The following is a 9,348-nucleotide window of genomic DNA, read 5'->3' on the forward strand; positions in this document are numbered from 1 at the left end:
TAAAGTTATAATATGTTCCTCAGCGTAGACTAAAAATTATTGTAGATACAAAAATACATAATAATAATAATAATAATAATAATAATAATAATAATAATAATCATTATTATTAATATTATTATTCGGGTGTTTCCCTCTAGTTGTAATGTTTGTACTCGTTTATTTCTCTCTATAGTTGCAACGTTGGCAGGCTTTGTCCAGTTATATCTGTACGCAGCTTGTTAGTGCGCATTTGAATGTTAGGCGCGTCAGCACTAAGACATAAAACAGCTGCCGCACCGCTTTATGTCTGCATAAACAAAAATAAATGCCCTCGTTCCGGGGTGCTTCGTGTACGCTTCAGGCGAGCTTCGACAGCGTTTCTTACTTTGATCGGCCCGATGCCTCTAAGATGTACATAGGCATTTCTGTGTTTTTTTTTTATTGTATATACTCTATTTCAGATGCTTCAGTTCACTCCTAATTTAGCCGTGCTGTATGCAGTGGTACGAATGAAGCTCATTTCCAAATATGCGCGCCATCTATAGAAGCTGCTGCGTGTGTCATTCGAGTCCGCCGCTGGTTGAGCACGTGCTCAATGCTTTTATTAAACACGAGGGCTGCGTCAGAGCTCGGTGTGAACTCGACTTAACTCGTATCAAAAACGAATAATGCGTCAGCGCTCTGCGAGGAATCGGATCCAGTCGCACGCATCGCGCCAGTGCTTCTTCATGGGGCGAAAGGGCACGCGATAGGACCACGCCCTTTGCAATGTCAGGAGAGAGGACGACACGGAGAGGTAAAAATATGAAGACAGAAAATTGAATGGAGCGATAAAAAGCCGCCCACGGCAAGAAAAACTAACCGACACATGAAACGCTGGCAAGCGCTCAAACCAAAACCCAGAACAAAAAATAACAACGCTAAAGCGCTCACTCAACTCCGCCACAACATACAGCCAAAAACAAACGTTCGCCGGCGAAAAAAAAAAAAAAAAAAGCCCAAAACTCTCAAATGAAGTGACTGTGATGTCCATGACTTGGAGTGTGGAGGGGTCAAAGGTGGATTTCGGGCGGAGGGGTTGGGTTGAGGATTAGGGCACGTCTGTGCCCTGACCGCGGTTGAACGTCCCGACGTCAATATATTCGGGATACTATTATGGATCCACGATTTCCTACAGGACCTGGATGCGTATATGTAGCCAAGGACACCTTGGAGCCCGGCTGCGCGTGGACAGGACAGACCGCAAACACCGAAACAGAAAAGCTTGTAGGCCCAGAAAGCAGATGCGTTTTGCCAGCGGGTGTCGGGAAAGCTTGCGGAACTTGCAGTAAACACCGGAAACGCTGGCGGACAAGTTAATGAGTACTTGGACTTATATCTGCTGGGCGAAGACGGCTTGTTACTTCGCTGCATTCTAACGATCGATGAAGGGGGGAGGGGGAGGGGGGGTGTCACGCGGTTCCTGTTGCTTAACGTTGGGAAATAAGCGAAAGCCACACAAGGATACGTTATGAATTATTCACTCTATATTATCAAAGCAAAAAATATTATCTTTAAGCTAATTATATTCTTATACTTCGTCCTTTTCGTTAGCGAGGTCAAATGTTCGTTAGCTCACTGTTCGTCCAAGACGGGGATAGGCGATGGAAGTCCAAGAGGTGGCAACGGAAGCCGAAGGGGTTGGCCTTCGGTTGCTGTTAAAAGCCGAGCTTGTGCCCGATGTTGTGAACGTTCCAGAGTCCCAGGAGACCTACGTAGCGCTTTTTGGACTCCCACGGCGACTAGGGAGAAGGAAGTGACGTCAACAGCGCAAAAACGCAGCTTGGATGTTTCTTCCGTTGAAAATCGTCATCAGCGACTCTCGCCATTAGCTTAGAACGATTTGCTCGTTTTGTTCTTACCACATTTGCTGGCAACGTGAGCTCGGAGCGTAGGCAACTGGCCCACTTGCACGAGAACTGGCGCAGCCGTGCGCGTTCCAAAGAAAACTCGTTCAGAGAAAAACAACCGAAGGACCAGGGATTTCAAATTCAGGATATAGAAAACTACCCCACTGTATTGAAGTGCCACCACAAACAATTTGTCGCATTGATGTACAGGTCTGAAAGGCGATCCCACCGCCATGTGTTGGTTCAGAATAACACTAACCAAGGTGTGGTTGCACCTTAAGTGGGATCTATTCGCAACTTTCAGCAATGGTGGTACCGCGGTGTGAAAATCACGCTCCCTCGCTCCTGGCTGATGGGTTTCACAATAAGGGTGCTTGCCTACACCTTCCTGGGATGAAAAACTAAAGGCTAAAATACTGGTTGTATAAAGCAAAACTAGAATTACTTACACGCCGCAGACCCCGCTTCGTATTGTGGGAGCCGGGGGTGAAAGACGAGGCAGAGAGCACGTGACAGGCGGCCGGCGGTGAAGTCACGAGCTGGCGCGAGACATTGCGGGCTGAGCGAGGCTGGAGCTAAGCTGGACAAGAACGACGGAGCCGGGGCTGCCTGACCTGGCCTATCGAACCCCGGAGCGGTCCACCAGCGAGGTCTGGAGCAAGACCGGTGGAAACGGCGAACCCGGGCCATATGACCTGGGCTACGACGATCCCGGGGTGGTTCCGCAGCGAGACTCGGGCATTGATAGCCCGGGACAGCCAGCCTACGCAGCGCTGGCGTGGGAAAGGCGATCCGCAGGCCTGGACACGGACCCCGACTGTGAGCTCTGATCGACGGGCGACAACAAGGGTCGGTGTGCTCTGACTACCGGCTCTCGACGACGGGCAACCGAGAGGTACAGTAAACCCATTCGCTGTCTTCTCGTTGCAGTGTGTAACTCCCTGGGTGACGGGCGGAGCGCATACCGATCGGGTGGCGAATATTAGTATAGAGGGACCTCCCCCGTAAAGAAACCCCACATTAAAATGGCGCATCCAACCTGGGGCCCGTTCGGTATGCCTCTGCTTCTAGTCGTCCCCAGGGAGTCCCATGGATTCGTTAAGCGGATTGTTCACTAACGCTAACGGTGCCCGTTGAGACAAAGTATGGTGGAATTTTGGTGACTTGTCTCACAGCAGAGCTCAGCACGTGTCTCCTCGAATCGAGTACTTAAAGGTCTCGAAGGACGAGGTTGCGGACGCGCGTTCTCGGATACCCCAGAATAGTGGTTGGCAGAAGGTGACCCAACCGGGAGGAACACGAGGAGCGCGATTAAGATGTAAGAAAGTCGTCTTCGGAGGCAGAGGAGAGCCACGGCATGTTCGCTGGAAGGCAGGATAGCGACTGGCAGGAGGAAACACAGCCAGGACTTATTCCATATTTAGGATTTAGGCTTGGAGTGATGCGGTAGGCAAGCAAGCGCTTGTCTAGGCCCGGGGTGCAGATGGGGTTTTGTCAGTGGGTGTCGGAAAGATTGCGGGAATTGCAGTCGACACCGGGAACACTGGCGGTCGAGATTGTCAGCGGGTGTTGGGTAAACTGGCGTAAATTGCAGTTGACACCGGGAACGCTGGCAGGCGAGTTAAGGAGCAGTATGATTTGTAACCGCTGGGCCAAGACGGCTAGTTGTTTTGCGTCACTCCAACAACCGACGAAGGGCAGAGGGACGACTCTCCCTTGAGGGGGTCGTTCCGAGAAAGCTACGAAATGTTTTATAGGATACTTTTTCGGCTTCACTCTGGCCGGTCGTGGCAGTGACAGCAAGACTTTTGATAAGTTATGTCGCGTCACGACCTGGCCGGGGATGAGGCGGTAGACATTTAGTTGGCTTGCAGTTGTCCAGCTTGTCTTGAGGCGTGAACGGTTTAAGCGGGCTTGCTCGCTGAGCTACCGCCCCCTCCGAGGACCGAGCAGTCCCTAGAGCTCGTATGCACGTGGACGGAATGGGACGCTGACGCTTACATCGAGTAGCACATGGTATATGTAGCCGTTGCGGAATTGCGGGTATGGTATTTGGTCATCCCGCCACAGGCTTTGGATCCCTTCGCTTGCGCAAAAGATGGACTAGGTTTACGCCATCGTTACCTGTTCTGAAGGAAACTCACGCTTTGAGCAACGCAGCTAGTGGTTTTGCCGTATCGCTTGCTCCGAGGTGATAAGGGCATCCGAGGTAAAAAGACGCGAGCGTCGTGTCTTACTTCTAGGCTTACTCGGCGAGATACAAACGAGGAGGCTTGCCCGGTTCACATCGCTGACTTGAAAGGGTACTACCGTTGTCGCGATGGGGAATACGTATAGCATGAGGTTGCGGTAGGACACAAGAAATCCCCTGTTCTTGGCGACCGAGGAGCGAGCTCTGGAATGCAGCCTTGCTGAGTTTGCCGCATGGTACACGGACCCGTCGGCAAGCTATGTGGCGGAAGAGGCTATGGCCACTGCCACAATCTGCGGCAGAGTATTTGTTCGCTGTGTGTTGTTTTAACAGTTTGTTCTGCGCAGAATAGCTTCTTGGAAAGACGGCCATAGACGCTGTAACCAAGGAAGCCCACCGGGAGGGAAGACGGGCCCATTCGTTTTCCCAAGTGCTCAGGTTGGCTGACAGTTGTTCGGCCTGACGAACGGTTCAGGCGGGCAGTTCTAAGCCCGCTGTGACCTCTAAGCGGAACGGGGCAAGTCCGTCTGCGTCGGCCGGACCAGCTTAAAGCAAGCCCCCTGCTGCATCGCGGTGAGTGGGACAGCGAGCGACAGACAGGTCGGCATTGTCTGCCGGCTTCGCTAGCCACCACCACCTACGCCGCTTTCGGACGCTGCAACCTTGCCACTCCGGCAACAGCAACAGCGGCCGCCCATGAAGCCCAGCGGCTCCCTGAGGCTCATGAAGTCCCCCGAAGTCCGGGCCTTGAGGGGGGGAGAGTGTGGGAGCCGGGGGTGAAAGACGAGGCAGAGAGCACGTGACAGGCGGCCGGCGGTGAAGTCACGAGCTGGCGCGAGACATTGCGGGCTGAGCGAGGCTGGAGCTAAGCTGGACAAGAACGACGGAGCCGGGGCTGCCTGACCTGGCCTATCGAACCCCGGAGCGGTCCACCAGCGAGGTCTGGAGCAAGACCGGTGGAAACGGCGAACCCGGGCCATATGACCTGGGCTACGACGATCCCGGGGTGGTTCCGCAGCGAGACTCGGGCATTGATAGCCCGGGACAGCCAGCCTACGCAGCGCTGGCGTGGGAAAGGCGATCCGCAGGCCTGGACACGGACCCCGACTGTGAGCTCTGATCGACGGGCGACAACAAGGGTCGGTGTGCTCTGACTACCGGCTCTCGACGACGGGCAACCGAGAGGTACAGTAAACCCATTCGCTGTCTTCTCGTTGCAGTGTGTAACTCCCTGGGTGACGGGCGGAGCGCATACCGATCGGGTGGCGAATATTAGTATAGAGGGACCTCCCCCGTAAAGAAACCCCACAGTATGTACTGCTGTTCCACGACGATCATCTTAGATGACAGCCATTTTGATAGGCGCCAGCGCGCCCCCTATAGGTCGTGAAAGATTTATCGAGTACTTCCACGACTCCGCTCTGGCTGGTCATAGCAGTCCCAGAAAAACTTTTTATAAGCTATGTCGCGCTGGGACCTAACAGGGCATGAGGCGGGAAATATTCCAATGCACTCGTGGATACGTGGCTTGCCAGAAAGCAAAGCCGAGAGGCGGGAAGCCTCCGGGTTTGATGCAGCCGATGGTGAGTCACTACCCATGGGAAGTGGTCGTCTGCAATATCATAGCCCCGACCTCAAGATGTGGATTCAGTAGTGATCGAGCAGGCGGCGTGAAAGAGTCATCGTCAACCGGAGTTCAATGTTGGGAACGTATAGTCTTACGGAGAATCCCACCTATACAGAGCAGCGCTGCTTGCAACCGCTGCTTGCAATAGCTCCGAGGTGGGAAGTGCCCTACGGGCTAACGACGGAAGTGCCGCGTCGTAGCAAACGGACTCACTCGGCTCAGTACAAATGAGCAGTCTGGAACTCTGGACACGTTCACGTTGCTGATTTGAAGGGGCTTCGCAGCCAGGACGACAATAAACGAGGCACTAGGGAAGGATATTGGGAGGGTCCTGCTCCAGCGACCTCTTGCGCGTAAAGCCCCTCTATCCTGTGAAAAGTGGCGCCATTCATTGTTGTGAAAATGCTCGAGACATGTGCCGCGCGCCACTTCTGGGAAGAACGTGGCGCCGGAAATCTAGCTCAGTGCTGCGCTGTGACTCCGTGATCTTCCCAAGGCTGCACGTTGCACATGCCTCGTGCATCGACGCACCTTGCGCTACTTTTGAAACACGCAGGGGCTTTATTTGCGCGTGCTTCCGAGCGCCAAACAGGTGTGGTGGTCTGCCGGTTCGTGAGTATGTTGACAGCGGCTCGGGCCTTCGCAAGAGAGAATGGCGCAGAAGAGTGCAATGATCCTGTACGCCTTTAAAGGAACACTGACAGGTTATTTATGCTGGCCAAGGTATTTATTTGTACATTACATATGACAGTCACGATTGGCGGCTCGAAATTCGTTTCCTTTCCATCCGAAAACCACCGATCAAGAACTGACCAGTTGGAGTTAGGTTGGAGTCGCGCTCACTCTCCTTTCCTAGGTCACGTGCCGTTTCCTATGGTTTAAACTGTAGCCTCCTCTATATAGTGGAGGCTGTTTAGACACAACCACCAAAGATAATCAGAGACGCGGGTCACCGAAGGAACGCACTCTACATATACTAATAGTAAACAAAAAAATTGTTAAAAATGAAGTTGTACATGCAGCCACGCCGTTTTGGCGACTTTCTCCTTCTCTAAATTTCTTCGTTTTCCCGTCAAGTTTCGGTTTCGGGCAGATGCGTATTTTGACTTTATTAAAAATATATGTGACGCTGTAGCGAAATATTGATTGTGTAGTCTTCTGACACCATAATGGATCGCCTGGCGGAAAAAAAAAACAGTTTGGGGGTGCCAGTGTCCCTTTGACAGTTTTCTATCCCAGAGAATACCCGCCAGGAACGATCGCTGCGGGGGTGCTCAACGTGGCGCCGTTCACGGACGGCCCACCTGGACAGAGCGGACATCACGACCTCCTCGGTAAGCCAATGCGGCCATCCTGGATTCCGGCTGGTGGCCCAACGCGCAGGGCACTGAACCCTAGAGGTAATAATCCTGGAGGAGGCACAGTAGTGGAGCCGGTCGGTATCCATGGGCCTACTACCGAGCCCGACGGCAGCAGGACCATCTGTCCCTGCCGTAGCCATCCTCCCGCGGAATGGGTCAGTCCGCGGCAGGGAAATCAGCTTAATTTGAGCAGGCCCCCCGGCCACGCGGTGGTCACGAGGACGGCTTCCGAGGGACTGGGGGTAGTACACTTTGTCTCTCGACGACGGTGGAAATACCAACCGAGACCAGGGGCAGGCCATCCCGCCGACACCATCCCGCCGTCCCTCCAAGGGTATACGCTACCCCCTCTGGTCCCGCCCCGTGGACCATGAGAACAGCAGCTAGATGTGCGGCGTCCTCGGAGGCCATGCCTTCGTACACCCGGAGACCCTCGAGGCCGGGGGAGGCGTTCACCAGGAGCAGCAGAAGACGCGTTCTCCCCCTCCCAACGTGAAAGCCGCAGTTCAGTTGCTCCGACAAGAAAGGCCTCCGCCTGCCCCTCGCCCATCGCTGCCCCAGTTTGCCGTCGAGGACGCTCCCGTGTTAGGGCCTGCTGACTTCCTCTCCGAGGCGTCCTCAAGCCTCCGCAGTCCCACCTTCAAAAGTGGGGGACTTCTGGGGATCGCGGCCGCAAGGGGCAGGACATGGGCCCACGGGGGCCAAGGGAGAAGACGGCGAAGATGGCACGGGGCAGAGCTCGGGCGGCGAGCTCGAGGATGGTCGGCTATGGAACGGCAAAAGAACAAGGCACTACCTCCACACTCTTAGAAAAAAGGGTCAGTATAGTCCTCCCTAAAGGGAGGAACGCTCTTGACACATATGTTCCTTCAGAAAGGGAGAAACTTTCGTCCCTTAAGCAGGGGAGGAAAAGTTCCTCCGTCGACTGCATCTCATTATGGCGGCCACGAATCGAGCAAATCGAGCTCGGTAAGGCTTAACGAGAACACTAAGTCTATTGCACGAAGCGAGAGGAGCAGGAAATAAAAACGTAACACGAGCTTTCCGCGAACTGTATTCATTTCCGAAGTTTCTTTACCCCTGCAGGTAAAGAAACTTACGTTTCGAAAGCATGCAGTCACTCAGTCTTCTCATCGTCAACACTGCGATGTTCAACGGAGACAACCGGCACTCAGTTCGCGCACTTTATGTCCTACCTTTGCTATTCCTCGAGCCACAATTCCTTCGTCAACCGTTGCGTCAACCGCACATCACGGAGGAGTGAAAATCATTCGCCCGTAAAACCAAAAGCCGCTCTCAAAAAAAAAAAACAAATCCGAAGCAACCTCTTGGCTTATCTCAGCACGGTAACACGAAATTATGGCGTAGCCGCGTAGCGTAAAAGGATGTTAAATCGCTTGCCACCAGATGGCAGGGTCAAGCAGAGTAATCGCACGTAGCTAGGCTAGGTGGCGCTAGGTACCGCCCAATTCATGTTTTACAAAAAAATATTTTTATTTTCTTACGCCACAATTGCGTTTCCTTTTCTTCAGAATCTCTAACACATGTAGACACGTTGCGCACACTACAAACATCAGGTCAACATATATGGAACGCATACACAGGCATCGCACATACAAACATCAATACAACAGCACACTACCCCGATCACTACTACCGAGCCCTGCGTTTCCGTCTTTTATAGTGGTCGTTTTGAAGGTAAAGAATTTTTCGGTGACTCCCTATGCAAAAAAAAAATATTCCGAACATGTTCATTTTTTTTCAGCAATGTCATACATCTGAGGCTATTTTTAATGGCTCAGGGGATGAATCTCTTATTAAAAAAAAGACGCTCGATCATGCCATAATTATTTGAAAGTCCATAAATCGAGCCGCTCCAATGTGGTTCCAAGCCATGAGTTTGTTTTCCCGCATGGCCCTTCGTAGCCAGTATTTATACTGTAGTGTTCGTTTTTCTATTTGTGCTGTTCGCGCAAAGCTGCAATTGCCGTCTTGAATTAATCTCTGTAGAGCGGATATCCACTCAGCTGGAAGTGATGCTTCACGGGCACAGAAATCGCTTTTCGATCAACTTGAATGCAGTCAAAGCCGCGACCGAGCCCGAAAACTTCTAGCGCTCGGTATTCACACGAGGGAGAAATCCCGGGGATTTCTCCCCGGCACGCGCGCATCACGAGATGAAAACGCGAGGCTTTTGCACATCGCAAAGCCTGACGTTTTCGTCGTGGGATGCGCGTGCCGGGGAGAAATCCCCGGGATTTCTCCCTCGTGTGAATACCCCTAGAGGGCAGTTTCTAC

Source organism: Ixodes scapularis, unplaced genomic scaffold, assembly GCF_016920785.2.
Source record: "Ixodes scapularis isolate PalLabHiFi unplaced genomic scaffold, ASM1692078v2 PGA_scaffold0__279_contigs__length_252992795, whole genome shotgun sequence".
Lineage (NCBI taxonomy): Eukaryota > Metazoa > Arthropoda > Arachnida > Ixodida > Ixodidae > Ixodes > Ixodes scapularis.